A 19,219-nucleotide genomic window follows, 5' to 3' on the forward strand; every position below is an offset into this window, starting at 1 on the left:
GGCCAATATAATTTTCTATGTTAGTCTGTAGCAATTATATTTTTCCATGTTTTATTGTACTTCGTTCGTCCCAAAATAAGTGTCTCAAGCTTAGTACAATTTTGTACTATTAAAGTTAGTACAAAGTTGAGGCACTTATTTTAAAGCAGAGGGAGTAGTTATTAATTACTGTTTAGTACTATCACATGCTACCGAAAATGAATAGTTTTAACGGTCTTGACAACGTTTTCATTCTACCGACGCTCCATTCCCCTCAAACTAGTGGCTCAACAAGCTGTCAAACGCACATGCCTATTCAATTGGCTCTTACATGCATGCACGTGAGACTAATAACTATGGGCGCATGCATGCATCTTCCTTCTTTTAGCTGCTTCTACGCATATCATTTTACGAGATATGGCTATTGAAGCTTGCAGCATCTGACCATATCCCTCCGTGTGGAGCCCCGTCGTGCTGCTTGAGGTCTAGTTCAGGATCAGCGGTTCTTCGGCCTTCGCTCTCCATTGGCTCTCAGGTCAGTTCTTCGTAGTGCTTGTTCTGGACAGCAGCCCTTCCTTTGATGCATGCTCGCCGCTCCGGCGTTGTCACTCCCCTTGAGGTCTAGTTTTAGGGTTTCTGGTCTCTGGTTTTCTGGCTTGTTCTATGGACGGTTCTTCGTTTGAGGACGCTATGCTGTCCAAGTATAGCTGCGGCACTATATCGGTAGTGGCTGGCCGTAGTCGGCCGGCCGGCCTTCTCGCCGTTGTCCTCAACGACGGTGTTGTTTTCTCTCCTGCAGTGTTCGCCTCCCTCCTGGTCACCTGGTTTGGGGGCTGTGCCAGTGGCTACCGAGTCCAACCATGTCAGAGGGGCTCCTTTCGTTTTCAGGTGGCTCATGAGTGCATTGCTAAGGAGATCATGGTCCGTGATCCATGGCGGTCAGGCTTTATTGTTGTTGCCATGTCTCTTTCTGCTCTGGACTCTTCTGTCCATCATGAGCCACTTCCTGCATGGGTGCATGCACGTCGACGCATGTGGGAGGCTAACTCCCTTTTGCCGTCTCTCCTCGGACCCCGTCCTTCGCACGCTGCCCCCCCCCCCTCGCTTGTTAGCAAGTCTTTGACTGTCACGGCCCCGCGTGCCCCGGATTCTGGGGATTTCACAACGCATCTGCAGGAGGGGCGCTCTGCCGCATGCGGGATAGAGACGCCCCGCAATCAATTAGCTTTGTGCTTATCCCTACGAGCCCCTTGCATTACGCCGTTACCACCTTCCGCTGACCAACCATTAGCCGGCCCGCGCGCGGATTCCTCTGGCAATTTTGGTGTTGCTCCAGCTGCCCGTCCTTCTCCTACGTTGTCGCCAGATCCTATCCCTACTCCCTACAGAGATGCGCTGCTCTCCTCCCCAGCTGCTGTTGCTGCTGATAATCCCTCGGGAGCCACACCGTATCCACGGTTGTGGTTTGGTAAGCCTAAACACCGGCATGATCGCTGCTTTCGATGCCTCTCCTATAGACACTGGCGACAGGATTGCGGGGATCCGGTGGTCTGCTGGCTCTGCCGTCTAGTTGGCCACACTCGCGCCCGTTGTAGCTATAGGTCCCTTTTCCCTTCGCTTCGACGTGCTCATCCACCTATAAGTACGGTTCCCCCAGAGCCTTTCCCCACCGCACAGGCCTCTTCACCTGCTCTCTCCACACCTCCATCCCCTCTGAGCCCAGCCCCAAGCCTCTCCTTGCCATGGAGCCGGTAGTGCACGGCCGACCTTCTTCGTTGGATGTCCACTACCCTCTCGTGCCAGATCAGAACTCCCTAGTGTGCCTCGTCACCATCTCTCCAACAAAGGCCTCTTTCCTCCCTGTCTTCGCAGGGTCTTTCGTCACCGGCTTGGCACCACTGCGATTCGCTTCGCCGGCTCTGCTGTGGGCACGGCTTTCGTCATGTTCCAGCGCGAGTCCGAGCAGGTTGCTGCTCTGCGTGCTAGCCCGATGGAGGTGGGCGACCGCACCATCTTGATCCTCCCGCACAACACGGGCGACAATGCTTTCCGCTTCTCCTATCGCCACGTTGTCAGCCTCTCGCTCAAGAAGTTGCCCCTGGAGCTGTGGAACCGGCGGGGGTGGCGGCGAGCGTCGCCGGTTTTGCCAGTCTCTTTCGTCTAGAGCACGCTTGTCTCCACGGCAGCGAGTTCTCTAGCATCTTCGTCCTCGTCAAAGTAGAGGCTCTGCACCACATACCCCATCATATCACCTTCCACCGTGTCGATGGCAATGGCATCTACGCCGACGTCATCCTCAATGAAATCTGGGACGTCGCTCGTCCCTTGGTGCTCCCACGGTCACGCTGCGCCCGCCTAGTCGGCTCGATGAGGATGGTGCCGATCCCCGTCCCACTTCCCCGCTCTCTTCTCGCCATGGGCGTGCGGATCCTGGGTCCGCCGCGGCCCGAGGGCATGTCAACGGTGGGGAGGGTATGGCGGAGCGCGCTTTCCGCGCCTTCCTGCACCCGGAGACGGCCTCTCCGGCCGATTTTCAGGCCATGCTCAAGCTGGTGGCCAAGCCCAAGCTCATCAGAGGATCCGCTTTCTCCCTGCCATCTAAGGCTCAAATCTTACACAAGGACGAGCTCCGGCTATGCCTCCACTCCTCGCTGTGGGCGGTGGAAGTGCGCACACCGCGGGTCTCGGTCTCCTTCGACATGGAGGGCCTGTGCTTCTCCTTCAAGCTTGAACTCAACAACAGCAGAGTTGCTTCAGGCACGATCCCAGTCCGCCTGTTGTCCATGGATGACGGCTTCTTTCCTTGCTTTGATTACACCAAGGGGGTACTTGCGCGGGAAAGCTTTCATTCCCTCTTCTTCAACTTTTTGCCCAAGTTATTGTCTGGTGGGCCGTGCTCCCGCACGCTTCCTTTGCTCCCTTCTGTCGAGTGTAGACACCCACCCAAAGCGAATGTGCCTGTTGGGCTGCTCCCTGTAGTTGGGCCAGCGCTTGTCTTTTCCGGTGGTGTACCTCCTGCGGAAACCCAGTTCCCAGCCCAGCAGCACTACCGGGCCCATCATATCCTTGTGGCCCGGCCTATCTGCTCCAGGCCCTTTCACCGCATCCCTCGACCCGAGCCGGGGGTCCTGTTGTGTGGTCAACTGTCTCCAGTCGTTTCCACCGATCTGCAGCACGGGGCCTGTGCTGCGCTGCCTCCTTAGGTCGCCACCGTGGTCTGCAGCTGCCGCCAGCCGCCTTGCGAGCCTGGTGCTGGCGAGCTACTTCCCAAGGCCATGCTCCAGCCCTTCCCCGCTCCTTCTCTGGGTGCGGGGCCGGTGGCTGCGGCTGTCCTTGTGGATCTTGAGCTTAATAAGGCGGTCGAGATCCAGCCTTTTGGGATCAGGTTGCCAGAGGGGTCACGGGGAGGGCAGGGAGCCTGGCGTCGAGCAGCAAGCGAAGGAGGAGGTGCTACCGCCAGTGCTCACTACTTCGCCCCGACGCAGTCCGCGCATCAGCCGTGCCTAGGACGGCATGCGCTTGAGTTCTGTCGAGCATGTGGCTAAGAGGAAGGCGGTGGCGGCTGGATCTGACACCAGCTCAGGGCCGGCGCGACGCTCTGGCTCCGCCTCTCACCGTCGCAAGAAGACCAAGACCGTGGCAGTGGCCAGCCTGCTCGTGATGCCCCTGCTGAACACGCCATCGCCTCTCACTCGTGGCAAACTGAAGAAGATTGCCCAGTGTTGCGACCTCAACGCTGGGGCCATCCTGGAACAAGCCAAGATCCAAGTCATTCCTGTCTCGTTGGTTGACTCCTCCACATCCGCTGGTGCAGCCCCTGCTTCCCCTGCATGTGTCTTCAACTCTCTCAATGGTTAGGCTGGATGCATCTAGTCTGGGCCTTCGGGCAGTACTGTCCATAGTTGTACTTCTCAAATGTCTGTATCGTGTAGTGTCATGTCGTTCTCCTTTGTGTCCGTTTTATCTTGAGTCTCTAGTTAGTTTGGCTCTGCCTCTCTTCAAGGCACGTAGTTTGTTATGGTTTGTTGGTCCTAAGTTTGTATGCTACTACTCCAAGTTATCTTTCTTAGTGCTCTATTCTGGTTACTTCATCATGATCATGTTGCTTTTTTACTTTGCTTGTTCTGGGCTGTGTGTTCTTTACTGCACTATGAAGATTCTGAACTGGAATGTTCGTGGACTTGGGGAGGATGATAAGTGCTCGTTGGTCCGTGATACTATAATCTCTTGCTGCCCTAGTGTTGTCTGCTTGCAGGAAACAAAGGTGCCTTCCATTTATCCCTTCAAGCTACGTGCATTTTTGCCCATGAACCTCAAGGAGCAGGCTGTTACTCTGTCTGATGGCGCGACCGGGGGCATCTTGGTTGCCTGGGACCCTGCTGTGCTCCTCGGCCAAGTGGTAGCGCTGCACAAGTTCCATGTCACTCTTAAGATGATCTCTGCATCAACAAACATCACGTTCCTCCTCACATCTGTTTATGCACCATATCTGAACCATGAGAGATTGAGTTTCTTTGAGGCTGTCAGCAGTGTTGCCAGTCCCCCTGACATGCCCTGGGTTGTGTTGGGACATTTCAATATGTACAGATATGCGCATGAGAAATCCCGGGGTCAGATCAATTGGAGTATGTTGGAAAGTTTTAACTCATGGATTTGAGACCATGCTTTGGACGATGTTCAGCTTGATAACAGACTCTTCACTTGGTCTAACAAGAGAGAGCATCCTACTCTTGTCCGTTTGGACCATGTGCTCGTCAATGTAGCCTGGAACCTCAGTTTTCTGTAGTCGACTGCCTCTTGCATACATACAACAACATCTGATCATGCACCTGTGCTTCTGTCCTTCTCCACAAGCACGCAAAAAAGCAAGTTGTTTTGTATGGAAAATCACTGGCCGGAGTTGGAGGAACCTCGCAACATTATTTCTCAAGCTTGGTCTCATGGTACTCGGGAGATCCGCTCTGCTGCTTCTTTGATCAGTTTCAAAATGAGGCGCATACGTGCTGCCCTACGGCAGTGGTGCCGCTCAAAGCCCAGCCTGCGGATCCTCGTGGACAACAAAAAGCATGTTCTGGCTTATTTAAATGCCGTTGAAGAGTTGAGATCGCTCTCTCCTGTTGAAGCAACACGCAGGGTTTTTGCGGCCGCCAAGGCTGAGCACCTGATCCTCTGGCAAACTGTTGCTTGGCGTCGAAGAGCCAAGTTGCGCTGGTGTGTGTCTGGGGACGAGAACACCCAGTTTTTTCACACAGCGGCCAATTGCCAAGCTCGTCGTAATAAGATTAGAGTGCTTGTTCAGAATGGCTACGGATTATTTCAAGGCTATCTTGGGGCAGCCTGCAACCTTGATGGATACAGTCGATGTTGGCTCTCTTTATACTCCACTTGACTTGTCGGAGCTCACAATAGAGTTCTCCTGGGCTGAGATCGTGCAAGCTATCAACTGTTCGCCAAACAACAGGAGTCCGGGCCCTGATGGTTTTACCAATGAGTTTTACAAGGATTTCAAGCTGCTGATAAAGGATGACCTCCTAAGGTTTTTTGGTGATTTCCATAAGAATGAAGTGGACCTTTCGGGCATCAACTCCGCTTTCATTACCCTGCTGCCTAAAAAAGATACGCCTCGGGAAATGCGTGACTTTCGACCGATCTCTCTTGTGCATAGTTTGCCTAAGCTGGCCTCTAAGGTTCTGTCTAGTCGGCTCAAAACATGGATCCCTCACTTGATCCACACACTTCAGTCCGGCTTCCTGAAGGGCCGATCGATCGTTGAGAACTTTGCCTTGGCTGCTGAAATGATCTAGTTTGCTCATAAAAGAAAGCTGCCAGTCATTGCTTTGAAGCTGGACTTTCATAAGGCTTTCGATAGCGTCAGTTGGTGCTGCCTTCGCAAGATCCTTGATGCCAGAGGCTTTCCACATGTGTGGACTAACTGGATATGCACCCTCCTGTCTACTGGCATCTCTAGAGTTCTGCTCAATGGGGAGTTGGGTGCTCCCATGATGGCAAAGAAAGGTTTTCGGCAAGGGGATTCTCTATCCCCGTACCTTTTCATTCTTGTAGCTGATGTGCTACAGAGGATGTGTTGTCAAATGTTTCAAGCTGTCTCTTTGCTGCACCCCCTTGGTTCAGACAGCTTCTTCTCGGTACTCCAGTATGCTGACGACACTTTGATTCTTTTTCATGGCAGTACGCAGCAGGTGGAAATCGTTAAGTCAATCCTCACAACTTTCTCTGCTTTCTCTGGGCTCCATATAAACTTTCACAAGAGCACTCTCGTGCCTGTCTCAGTGGATACAAACACAGCCTCTGCCATTGCTCGGATCTTTGGCTGCCCAGTTTCGTCCTTTCCTTGTACGTACTTGGGTTTGCCCCTCTCCTTGCACAAAATAACTCATGGTATGTTGTTGCCTGTCATTCACAAGGTTGATCGTCGCCTCTCTGGATGGTTATCTACTTACTTATCTTTAGGAGGATGGCTGACCCTTATTAACTCGGTGCTGGCGGGTATCCCAAGTTATTTCATGGCCTGTTTCATCTGGCCTATGGAATCCATTGGAAAGTTGGAGGGTCTGATGCGTGCTTTTTTCTAGCAAGTCAAGAATAAGGTCGAAGGTGGGCAATGTTTAGTAGCCTGGGATACAGTCTCTCTACCTTGTATCAATGGCGGCTTGGGTGTTCGGCAACTACAAGCTCACAACCAAGCTATGATGTGCAAGTTTGTTTTCAAGATCCTGCAAAGTTCTGACATACCTTGCTATAAATGGTTTGCCACACACTATTGCCAGGCTACTCTTCCTCATGGTGTCCGTAGTAGAGATACAGCTATCTCGAAAGGTTTCAAGGATCTTATCCCTCTGGTCAATAACTCCTCTAGATGTGTTGTGGGTTCTGGCACTTTGGCCTCCTTCTGGACGGATCAATGGCTGGATGCGGGTCGCCTTTGTCTGTTGTACCCCACGTTGTTTTCCTTCGCGTCTCAACCGGCTTGTTCTGTGCTCTCACAATATGCTAATGGATCATGGGTCATACAACTGCATCCTAATCTCTCCCGAACAGCAGCGATTGAGCTTCTGGCCTTGCATGAGCTGTTATCACATGTTTCCCCTAATCCTTTGAATGATGACAAACGCACCCCCTTCTCCGGCTCTGGGCAGCTCAGTACAAGACATTTCTACAGTCTTCTCACTTTTCGGGGGGGGGGGGGGGGTTTGGCGACCTTTGACCCTTGGTTTGGGATTCGCTTATACCTCTCAAGCATAGGATCTTCCTCTGGCTTGCTTTCAAAGGTCGTCTCAACACCAGGGACAATATGGTTTAGAAGGGCGGGTCTGCTATTGCACCTTTTGTGCATTGCGATGCTTGCCCGGCAATGGAGTCCGTTGATCACCTGTTGCTAAGATGTGCCCCGGCTTCTGTTCTTTGGGGTAAGCTGGCGTTGGATATTTTGGCTTGCTCAGTGCCTAGCATCCTAGTTTTTGTCCAACAAGCACAGCACTAGCTCAGTTTCGGACGCCATTGGAATGTTGCTTTTGCCGCATGTGCTCTTGCTCTATGGCATGCTAGGAATGACCGGGTTTTCAATTCCAAGGTTTGGTTTGAGACTTACCTTCGCTTCTATGCAGCACACATGCTACATCTCTGGAGCAATAGAGCCCATAGTCAATCAGTTAAGGAGGATCTACTTTTCTGGTGCCAGAAAATTACCACCTAGTACAACTAAGACAAGATGTAATCTGCCCCCCCCCCCCCCCCTCTCTCCCTCTTTTCCTCCTTCCTGCTGTCTGTTCTTTAAACTTGTGCCTGCAATGGCCAAGTTTTGCTTTGTACTTTCTACTTCATCAGGCCTTGCCTGTTTTGAAATATAAGGTTGGCAGCTAGCCACCTTCATTGTTTTGAAAAAAAAATATCCCTTCGTGCATACTCACAAGTCAAAGGCTGCTAGCCTGCTACATGCTCACAGCTCACGGACTGACCACTAGCGTTGGTCATGCCCGCCTACCCAGTTTAACGGACACACCCCACTTTGGTCTCTATAAAAGATACTTTGATATAGGTCATCAAACACAAAGAGACAACACCACACACTCAATCTCCTGAACATAGCGATAATAGCTCACAGACAAACACCCCACTTTGGACCTTGCATTGAGGGCCTCTCTTGCTTTCCAAAAAAAATTCCCTTTGAAGCATCAAAGATTAGAAGAGCAATATACTATCTTTGTAAACGGAAAAGTGTCTTAGGCCATGGATATAGCAGATCGCCAATGTTTTGTAAACGGAAAAGAGTGCATTGGACATATAAACAGTGCTTGCGTCATGAGTGGAAAAGTGCATGATGGCATAATGGCAAGTCCTCCCGTGTGGTAGCCGGTTAAGGTGATACTCCCTCCGTTCGAAAAAGCTTGTCATAAGCTTATCCATCAAATTGATGTATCTAGCACTAACTTGGTGCTAGATACATTCATTTGAGGGACAAATTTTTCTGGACGGAGGAAGTACCTTATAAGAGAGTGCTATCCCATGTAAAGAAAATGGAAAATCTTTCTTGTTCTAAAAACACGTGGTAGAGCTTATCCTCTAGTGCTAGGCACTTGCCATTATCCTCCAGTGATGGGCCTCAGTACAAGTAGCATGGTTCTCCAACTAGCAATATGATGTGTTTCTTGCATATTTCTTCAATATTACATGAGAAAGAACATCTCAAGCATTACTGTGAATGAAAGTCAGACATTTTCAGAATACGAGTAGTTTATCAGTGTCATTCACACAATTAAAATGACATCTCAAACATTCAAAAATTCAACAGAAGTCACACATATATATCTCCTGCTACTGGCAAGCTATGAAAACAACACATATCTACAAGGTTGATTCACATCATGTAAAGCATCTGTTGTTGCAAATAGCACGTAGTCAGAGAACTAATTAGCACGAGCTGTACTAGGTGAGGCGTACATGCATCTGAGAAGAAGCAAATTTACATATTCATGCACAATTACTCAGCTGCAGCGTTTAGCAATTTTCTAGCTAGGGAGGGAGAAGAAAAATTCTCAAAAAAATAGCACACGCAACATAGGGCGGCTCCAAAGGCCCAACCAAACCCTGGTCAAGAGCCTCTGCATCTGACATCCCCTCGTCGCCACTGTTGGTGGCCTTTTAAAAGAATAATACATCATTGGTTAAGAAGCCACTTCTAGAAAGTCCTGCACATTGCAGAAAAAGCATGAGAAACTTAGGGCCTGTTCGGCAACTGCCCAACTCCAGAAAATCCTCAAATCCGGCTTCTCGATCTAGCTTCCAGCTTCTTGACAAAAATCTCAGATCGGAAAAACTGTTCGGCAACCGAACTCCATGAATCCCAATCGCTAGTCTTGGGCCGCTAGCTGCCTAGCCCATTAAGCTCCATTCCAGCCTGGTAGGGAGGGAAGCGACAAGCTCCTTCTGTTTTCCACTCGAACGAATCGTTTTCTTTGACTTGGCGGTGGCAACTCTCCGTAAATAGCCTGAACTCCTCGTTTTCCAATTTCTGAGATCGGCGAAACACCAGCTCCAGGTTTTTGTACTACGACCAGCCCCAGATCTCGGAAGCTAGCTTCGCGGAGTCCAACCGTTCGGCCCAGCTCCACCAGCGGGTTCGGCGAAGCCAGGAGTTGGGGAGTTGCCGAACAGGCCCTTATAGTACCTCCTAATTGTCCAAATAAATAAGATACTATCGGAAATTTCTCCAAGAAATTCTCCTATTTTTCTTGGTGGACAGCTTGTGATAGTAGTGGAAGTCTCTTGTTCATGGTAACTAAACAATTCCTTTCCACAATCAGAAAATGTCTCATAACAAGTAACACAAAGGAAAATTAGCATATAAGATAACAAATGAACAAAAAAGATGGAAGAAACTAACAATGAAGCGGAAAGCTTTGATGGAAGTTAACAACAACCTTCAGCGGACACCCATGAACCCTAATGTTCAGATAGTCATTTACGAAGTAGTTCGCAGTGCTCTCCTTTCAATCGGGACTATCCAGACTCAAGTCATATTTTGCACATACCACCTAAAAACATAGGAAAATATGTGTAGAAATTACACAAAAACACCCAAACAGGTTGTAAGTGTTGAGTAATGTGATTGTATTAGAAAACATAGGTTAGACTAGGAAATATTCTGGCTTGCCTTATACTCCAAATAGATCATGTACTCATACTCGCCCTCGAGGCTCAATAATACATCCATCAAATTTCATCAAACCCTCTCTCTTCCTTCTAACATGGTATCTATCGCAAGTCGATCCTAAATCCTAGCCGCCGCCACTTCCGCACTTGCGCGCCGCCCCCGGGGCGGTCGGCCTCCATGACCACCGCCGAGGGCCGCGTCGCTGGTACCTAGGGTTCATCCGTCGGTCGTGTTGATCGGCTACCCTGGAGAGTCTTCTTCCTGAGCCTTGCTCCGGGGTTTTCTCTCTCCCGCCGATCATCATGATCGCATGGTTTTTTGTTTTTCCGATCTATTCTTGATCGGTTTGCGTCGCCCACTGTCCTCTACTCCGACCCCGGCGCGACCAGCCGGCCTCTCCTCCGATCCGGCGGCCCGTCAGGGCCAGCCGCCGTCCGCGCATCGGTCCGCCCGTAGCCTCGCGCCGGCCGTCACCGCCCTGCTCCGATCGGGACACCTGCATCGCCTTGACCTGGCGGCCTCGCGCCATGCAACGGCCAATCATAGCTGTCGCTTGCGCACCGTCCCGCCCATCGATCCACATCACCTGCCTCCGCCGTGTCTGCACGGCGGCCCAGCGGTCTACCTCGCCGGTCTCGTCCTCGTCTGCGTCGGGACGGCTGCGTCGACTGCCTCAACACGGGCGTCGCTGCTTAGTTGGTCGCTCGGGCCTCGTTGCCCGGGTGCCGGCGTTGCTTTCGCAGCCCAGGTGCTGGTGCTGACAAGCTCGTCCGCACGACGTCTCACGCCGTCCGTTGTCGCCGGCTTCATCTCGGACTCCGCCGCCACCACGCCTCCACCGAGAGGCGTTCCCGACCTCGTTTGCGATCGGCTTGATCACACGCTCGCCGCCATGATCCGCCTCATCTATGCCACGCGACCGACCTGGCCCGTTGGTTACACGCGCCTCCGCAGATCCCGTGAAGATCGTTCCCGAGTTCAGCGTGCCTCTCCACCGATCGAGCATCGGGCAGCCGCTGCGTCGCCCCATCGAGCCGCAGCGCCGCCGCCCCGTGGTACCCCTCGCGGCTGCATCGACTCGTGTGTCGCCCCTTTGGCCCATAGTGTCGCGATACCTGGTCCCCGCCGCCACCCCGAGGCCGTCCCCACGATTGTACCGACTCGCGAACCCCCGTTGTGTAGCCCCTTCGGGCCGCAACGTCGCGGTCCCCGTCGCTGCGTCGCCCCATCAGGCCGTAGCGCCGCGGCCCGCGGTCCACTCCGCGTCACCGTGCGTCGACCTCCCGTGGTATGCGCCGCGCTGTCTTCCTTGGCGCGGGAACGCCACCATCCGCGCCAGTCTTTGTCACGCTGTCAGGGTTCTTCGCCTACTTCAAGCACCGTCACCGCACTCCTAACCTAGCCGCCGTCGCCGTCAGGCCACCGCCGCCGCTCTTCTTTGGCCTCCACCGCTGCTACATTTGTAGCCGCCGCCGCCGCCCGTCCACCCCTTCGTCTTTGTCCAAGCACCAGCCCGTCGCCAGCGTCGCCATCATCTACCCCGACCACTTTGTCTACTCCGACCACCATTGGTGACATTGGCCCTGCGCCGATGGACGCCGCAATCATCGTCGAGTTCTTCTCAGATGGCCCCTCTGACTTCTCCGACATGGCGTACAGCTCGTGCAGGTCCCTCGTCTACGCATGCCCGGTGCTGGCAACACCGATGCGTGCCTTCATCCACAATGTGTCCCCGGGCCTGGCCAGCCTGGTCGGCGCTTCGTCAACTTCGTCTTCATCCGTCTATGCATGCCCAGTGCTGGCAACACCGGTGTGTGCCTTCATCCATGATGTGCCCCCGGGCTTGGCAAACCCGCCGCGACGCGTCGTCAACCACATATTCTTCCCGGCGCACCACTAATTCAACACCATTGCGCCTATGCTAACTCGGCGCCCCCTTGCTCCCACGGCTCCATGGCGACTTCCTCGACACCGGCCACCCCGACTCGGCATCGACCATGACATTCTTCGCACGGCTACCTCGACCACGGCTCCACCACCCACGCTCTTGGCTACATCGACAAACGACACAAAGGGCTACCGCCTGCTTGAGCAACCTCGTTGGTTTCCACTCCAGCCATGACTCCGCGATGCGTCGACCGTTACGACTGTGGGGGGGTGTTCGTCAGCTTGCCTTCAGATTCTTCTCCAGACTCACCATCTGCGTCGCTACCGTTGTGACCGCGGGGGGATGTTGACTAACGTGATTGTATTAGGAAACATAGGTTAGACTAGGAAATATTCTGGCTTGCCTTGTACTCCAAGTAGATCATGTACTCCTATATATACTCGCCCTCGAGGCTCAATAATACATCCAACAAATTTCACCAAACCCTCTCTCTCCCTTCTAACAGTAAGGTTAAAGACCGTACAGGTTGAAGGAACAATAAGCTCAAGAGAACCCATAATTTGGTGGTAATAGAATTACAAAACTCTTTTTTATGTACAAAACTCTAAAATGAAATATGTGCAAATCATTACAAATGCCACGCTCTGGTCTCTCTCTCTCTTTATCTTGACCATGATGATTTCCCATTGACATACATTTAAAAGAAGTACTAGACAACATAAAGAAGAGAAAAATTAACACCTACCTGAATCCATCATCGAAGCGTTGACGAGGCAGCCATCTTGCATTGATCCAGCTACACAGCGACGACGTTGGGCTGGGGCAGGCTGGCCATTGGGCTCAAGGCAGGCTCCACGTCGGGCCTGATGCAGATGAGGTGATGATGTCCTCCATGGCGGCTCGTTGATGGCCCTCGGATGGGGGCTCGGTCCTAACTGTAGTCATCCACCCAAGATCTCGCGAGAGAGGGATGTGTAGAAATGCATGCTCTAGCCAATGCAATCAAAAGACCGATATGATGAAAGAGACTAGGCAGCACATTATACGTCAACACTCCCCCTCACGTGTGGCTCCCTCAGGCCTAAACGTGAACCGAAAGTGGGCTGCAATTTAATTGCGCCAACCGGGTCTTGAACTCGAGACCTCTTGGCTTTAATACCATGTAGAATATGTAAATTGCATGATGTATTGCTCTTCGTGCATAGACACGTATATATGATGTACAAAGATGGACCATGGGCCTCAACTATACAAGAAACTAGGAGGCGGGCCCAATACATAATATGCACATAACACATATACTCAACAGGATGAACTAGCCGTGGAGCGCCACGGCAGTGTGGACGGCAAGCAGAAGCAAGGATGTAGAAGACATCCTCACCTCACGGCAGCGAAGTGGACGACTTGCTTGGGCTGGAAAGCATCCATCTCTCCGGCAAAGGGACCGCTGTCGCTGTGGTCGTTCTCAGCCACAACAATTGTGGGATGCATCCACCACGAGATTCAGCAATGGCATGCGGCAGCCACATCGGAGGAGGACAGAAGTGTGAGACGGGGCTATGAATATGTGAGGTACTGTAGTGTCTACTCTAGGCCTCGAAAGTGTAGAAGACAACAACAAGATATCTTAACTCGCATGTGACCTTTGACTAGCGAGTTTTACTGTGACAGATCTGATGCAAGGCTCTGTACGTTGCTCTCTGAAACCATGCATGCGTGATACCTAATTTTGGAAAGATGCGTGCTAGCTGGTGTGTCCTTCTGTCACGAGAGAACATGCTGGGGCGAACAGCTTGCGCGTGACCTGGCGTTCCATGAAAACCCAGACGTGGATCAGAGATATTGTCTCGACATGCATGTCATTCTCCACGCTTCCGAGATGTTGTCAGGAATGGGTCACACTATGCATTCATCCATGCAAAATGGACCTTATTTTTCATCATTAAGTAGTTAATTTACACTCATTTTTTGTAAGTAGCTAAGCACACTGTGATATTTGCATGGACCTTACATTCATCAATCATTAATAAGTGATGGGAGACGAATAATTAATGCACCAAATAATATGATGATGGGGTTAGTGCGTTCATAACCCTTTGATGTTCCTAGTATGCATGACTTCATGTTAGAAATTGCACGCGTTGCATTACAAAAAAGGATGGTGATATTATATATGTTGTAATGTCCTTTCCTTATTGCTCAGGCCTAAGGTTAACATATAAAATACGATGTTTGGCGTTGCTGTGTTTATGGAGCCATGTACCAGGTGAATGACTGTCATTACCAACTCATGAACCTTTCCTGCGATCTGTACATTCAACATTTTGGAACCGTTCGAGGGATAGGAACCGTCTTGCGCGGGCCGAGGTCTGCACCGCTGCAAGTTTGGCAGTCTACCCACTGAGTCTACTACTCCCTCCGTTCCGAATTAGTTGTCTTAGATTTGTCTAGATACGGAGGTATCTAGCACTAAAATGAGTCTAGATATATCCGTATCTAGACAAATTCAAGACAAGTAATTCAAAACGGAGGGAGTAGCTATGAAGAGGGGACCATGGTCCTGTTCCATCTATATAAGGAAATACCTATTAATCACATAGAATGAAAGAAATGAAAAGTGGGAAAATAGATGGACCAGATCCCAATAAGAATGTGTATCCCTGATTGCCACCTCTAATGAGAAACATAATAGGTATGCTTATATATTTCTCAGGATCGCAGGATCATAATAGTTATTTGGATCACGTCGGGCGGACGGGCTATTCTCGAATTTGAAAAACTGAATCGAGCTCCGGATTAAAAAAGAACCACCCCTGCCCTGACCCGCTTCTCCAAACCTCCTCAACCTCTTCCCCCGAGCCCCTCATCCCGTTGCTGCGCACGCCCTCCCCGGAACCCGCCGCCGCGCTCACCCTCCCCGGAACCCCACGCCGCGCGCGTCCTCGCCGGAACCCCCGCCGCCACGAGCCCCCCCCCCCCCCCCCATCGCCCCCTGCCGCTGTGCGCCCTCCCCAGATGCCCCGCCGCCGCGCACGCCTTTCCTGGAACCCGCCGCAGTGCACGCCCTCCCCGGAACCCCACGCCACGCGTGTCCTCGCCGGAACCCCCGCCGCGACGAGCCTCCCCCCACCGCCCCTGCCGCCGTGTGCCCTCCCCGGGCGCCCCGTCGCTGCCTGCCCTCCCCGGACCCCCGCGCCACCATGCCGCCACCGGGATCAATCGCCGACGAGCGGCTCTCCACGACCCCTCGCCCAGTTGTGGTCATCGCCAGATGCCTCGCTGCTGCTGAACGTCGTCTTCCTTCCGGCAGCCACGCACCGTCCAAGCGCCGCCATGCCTTCTCGCACCAGTGTGTCGCCCCGGTGACCCTTCACCCCTGACCTTCTCCACCTTTACATCCCTTTCCATCCTGGAGCTACTCCTGATCCCGCCTCGCCCGTGCCATGCAGGTCTCCTCCGCCATGCCCCTGCAGGAAGCTGGTGCTGCTGCAAGAAGTTCAAATGTCACTGTAGCGGCCAGACGGATTTGACACACTGTGCCTTCACGGTGCTCCCTCCCACAAAGAGGCCGTTGCTAGACGATGAATTAACCACTACTCTGATGCTCCATTTGGATGGCATGCCACACCCTTTCTTTTGGAGACTTCATATTCTAGTTTTCTTTAGGGGAAATTGATGTGTTGTGTTGCTCTGTGCTTGATGTGCTAATGACAAACGAGAGTTTGTCGCTATCTCTGAATCTTGGTGTGTTGTTTGCATCGCCTATTGCTCCCGACGAGCTTGTCCGTCGTCGTCGTCAGACTTTCTTGCGCATCGCAAGAGCTATAAACACAATTTTGTTTGTTCCATTTGTACAACTGAACTTGTTGCCTCAGCTCTACTTGTTCAAGCGACAGGTAACTCTGATGTTTCTTTCTATAGTATTGTTTGCAAGTCAGTATTGTTGGTCATCTTAGTATGTTAAAGAAGAATCATGAATGATTGGGTCTACATCTGCATAAAAGAGAGTCCCTTTTTGAGTTTTGATTCGTTAATTAATTTCATACGTATGTTGTTAAAAAAGAATTAACCGTGCAGAATGTGAAAAACTGATATTTGAGTTGTACTTTTTCCGCTGAATTTTTTCACCATGTTTCTTGGTTATCTAGTAAGTGTTCTTAATTATTTTCATCAATTTCCTAATGGAATGAAAAGCTTGCTGCTACTCTCTTCTAGTGTTGTGTATTGTGCTACTGCTCTCTAATGTACTATCTGAAGCTTGTACAGCGTGCCAGAGCAAAAAATGGGAAGGCACTAATCTGAAGTTCAGATATGATAAAGAAAGAAGTCGTGTGATCTCGGATCTAGTGATTTTCCATGAGGTAAGTTCCAGCAAAAACTCTGCTTAGATTTCAAATTTGTGAAGTATTAGACTAGAATAGTTCCATCGATTTTAGTGAATGAGCAGCACATTTCTGAACATTGCCTTCTCACCCGCAGCTATGGCCCCTTTCCCTGATGTATAAACATGGACGGCCGCCCTCCAACATATCTCTTTCTCCTGATGCTCCAGCAACCAAGCTCCCAGCATCGCACCTCCAGCCTGCGACCTTCCCTTTTGCCACGTCTCCACCGGTCGTTGGTACCTCCCGGCCATATGAATGGCATTGCCGAAGTCCGCATTGTACCACACTAGCAGGACGACTCCTACAGGTCATGCCAATCGTCTTTCTTCCAGCATCCATGGTCGCCATCGCTGTCGATAAAGTTGTACTCGATCCATGTGTAATATGTTTGTAGCACGCGCTTGATGCATTCGATCGCCTCACATAGTGCTCTAGGGAAGTAGTCGGAGGCAGGAGCTAGTTGTGCACTCGCTGATTTTGGCATAGCCTAGTGGTTGTTAACCAAGCTAAGCAGGTCATGTCTCTGTCAGCCAGAAGTACTAGTGTTAGGCGTTACGTAGGGTGATTTGCTTATGGGTTTCGGTGAGTTAGATGTACCAGGATGGGAGATGCAAGTGTTCTTTACTTGTGAGTTCCTTATAATTGTTGTCACCGTGTCTACAGGGACTACTACTAACATTGTACTGATACTATGATAGACTTAAAAATATATTCAGTTTATAACACTATACCCAAGGATTTTTCCTCGTTACTAAATGATAAAGCCAAAAATTGTATAAACCTAGATATTTTCACTAAATTTCTATATCACTAAAGAATAAATCGAGAAGTTCATATTAAAAAAGAAGCTTACGTACATATTTTTAGGTAAGCTCATATACATTCAGGGAGACATTTGACATAGAGAAGTTATTACATACAAAAAAGGTGTGTATAGTGAAAAATGTCGAGAAGTTCAAGGTGTGTATAGAGACGTTATTACATACAAAAAAAGGTGTCTATAATGAAAAATGTTGGGAAGTTCAAGGTCAACCATTTAGAAAAGATTCAAAAATTGCGCAAATTGGCTCTGTTTTTTTACAAATATCGCATAAGTTCAAAAAAACGACAGCCGAAGTTCAGAGTTGTACTCACAACACACCTTAAAAAACCTAGAAGCGGAGCGGTTCAATATTTACTAAAACCTCAAATTTCTTGAATCACTAAGGACAATCAAGAAGAGCAGTTCAAAAGTAAAAGACACTTAGAAGCCAATATTTCACCATTTCTAAAATAAAAACAAGAAGTTCAAATTTTAAAAATAGAGAAGTTCAAAAATCATAAAAAGGACTTTCATTGTTTATAAAATTAGAAAAAAATCTAGAATTTGAAATTGAAATAATGGACAATTCAATATTTATTACAAAACTAGGATATTATCTTTACTGAAATAAAATAAATCAAGAAGTCCAAACTACAAAAATAGAGAAGTTTCATATTTATGATAAAACTCAGATTTTCCTTGTTACTAAAAAATAAAATGAAGAATTTCAAATTAAAAAAGGACAAGTTCGATGCATATAGAAAAACTCAAATTATTTCCGTTTCTTGGAAAAATAAACGTATAAAGTTATTTTTTAGAAAAATGTTTGATGCTTATTTAAAAACATATTTTTTCTAAGAATAAGACTAAGAAGTTCAAATTAAAATAAAAGAGAAGTCCAAAGATTATGAAAAACTCAGATTTTTCTCGTTACTAAAGTATACAACGAAGAAGTTCAAATTAAAAAAAGGAACAACTCCAAAAAAGTTCAAAAATAGATTTCCCCCATTTCTGAAAAAACTAGAAGTTCAAACGAAAACAACGAAGTGGTTCGATGTTTATTTAGAAACTAAGATTTTTACCATTATTAAAATACTCAAATATCCCTTAGTATTGAAGAATCAACCAAGAACTCAAATTGAAAAACAAAAGATTAAGAAATAAAACTAGGAAGTCCATATTAAAAAGATGGAGAAGTTCGATGATTATAGAAAACTCAGAGTTTCCTTGTTATTAAAGAATGAAAACAAGAAGTTCAAAAATTAAATAACAAGAAGTTCAATTTTTAATAATAGAGCGCTTCAAAATTTCATAAAAAAGATTAAGAAATAAAACGAGGAAGTCCATATTAAATAGATGGAGAAGTTCGATGATTATAGAAAACTCAGATTTTCCTCGTTATTAAAGAATGAAAACGAGAAGTTAAAAATAAAATAACAAGAAGCTCAACTTTTTAAAAATAGAACATTTCAAAATTTTCATAAAAAGATTAAGAAAAAATAAAACCAGGAAGTCCAATTTAAAAAGATGGAGAACTTCGATGATTATAAAAAACTCAGATTTTCCTCATTATTAAAGAATGGAAATAAGAAGTTCAAAAATTAAATAACAAGAAGTTCAACTTTTAAAAATAGAGCGCTTCAAAATTTCATAAAAAAGTTTAAGGAAAAAACCAGGAAGTCCATATTAAAAAGATGGAGAAGTTCGATGATTATAGAAAACTAAGATTTCCCTCATTATTAAATATTTGGAAACAAGAAGTTCAAAAATAAAATAACAAGAAGTTCAACTTTTAAAAATAGAGCACTTCAGAATTAATGAAAAAAAGATTAAGAAAAATCAGATTAATATTTATAAAAAACTCAGATATTTTCACGTAATCGAGAGAAGTTCAGATTGATAACTGCCATAAGTTCACGTCTACACGGTGTGTATTTTGTGTTAAAAGGAATAAAAAGGGAAAGACTAAAATTTTATTTTTATAAGTTCAAGTC

General features: G+C 48.6%; 1 long non-coding RNA gene across 1 annotated transcript; it reads left to right on the forward strand.

The window, feature by feature from the left end:
- Window positions 1–15,002: 15,002 nt before the first annotated feature.
- LOC123061389 (uncharacterized) lies at window positions 15,003–17,158 on the forward strand. Its single transcript, XR_006428986.1, has 3 exons — window positions 15,003–15,400; window positions 15,488–16,399; window positions 16,518–17,158. It is a non-coding gene; the product is annotated as an uncharacterized lncRNA (long non-coding RNA).
- Window positions 17,159–19,219: the final 2,061 nt, after the last annotated feature.

Source organism: Triticum aestivum, chromosome 3A (assembly GCF_018294505.1).
Source record: "Triticum aestivum cultivar Chinese Spring chromosome 3A, IWGSC CS RefSeq v2.1, whole genome shotgun sequence".
Taxonomy (NCBI): domain Eukaryota; kingdom Viridiplantae; phylum Streptophyta; class Magnoliopsida; order Poales; family Poaceae; genus Triticum; species Triticum aestivum.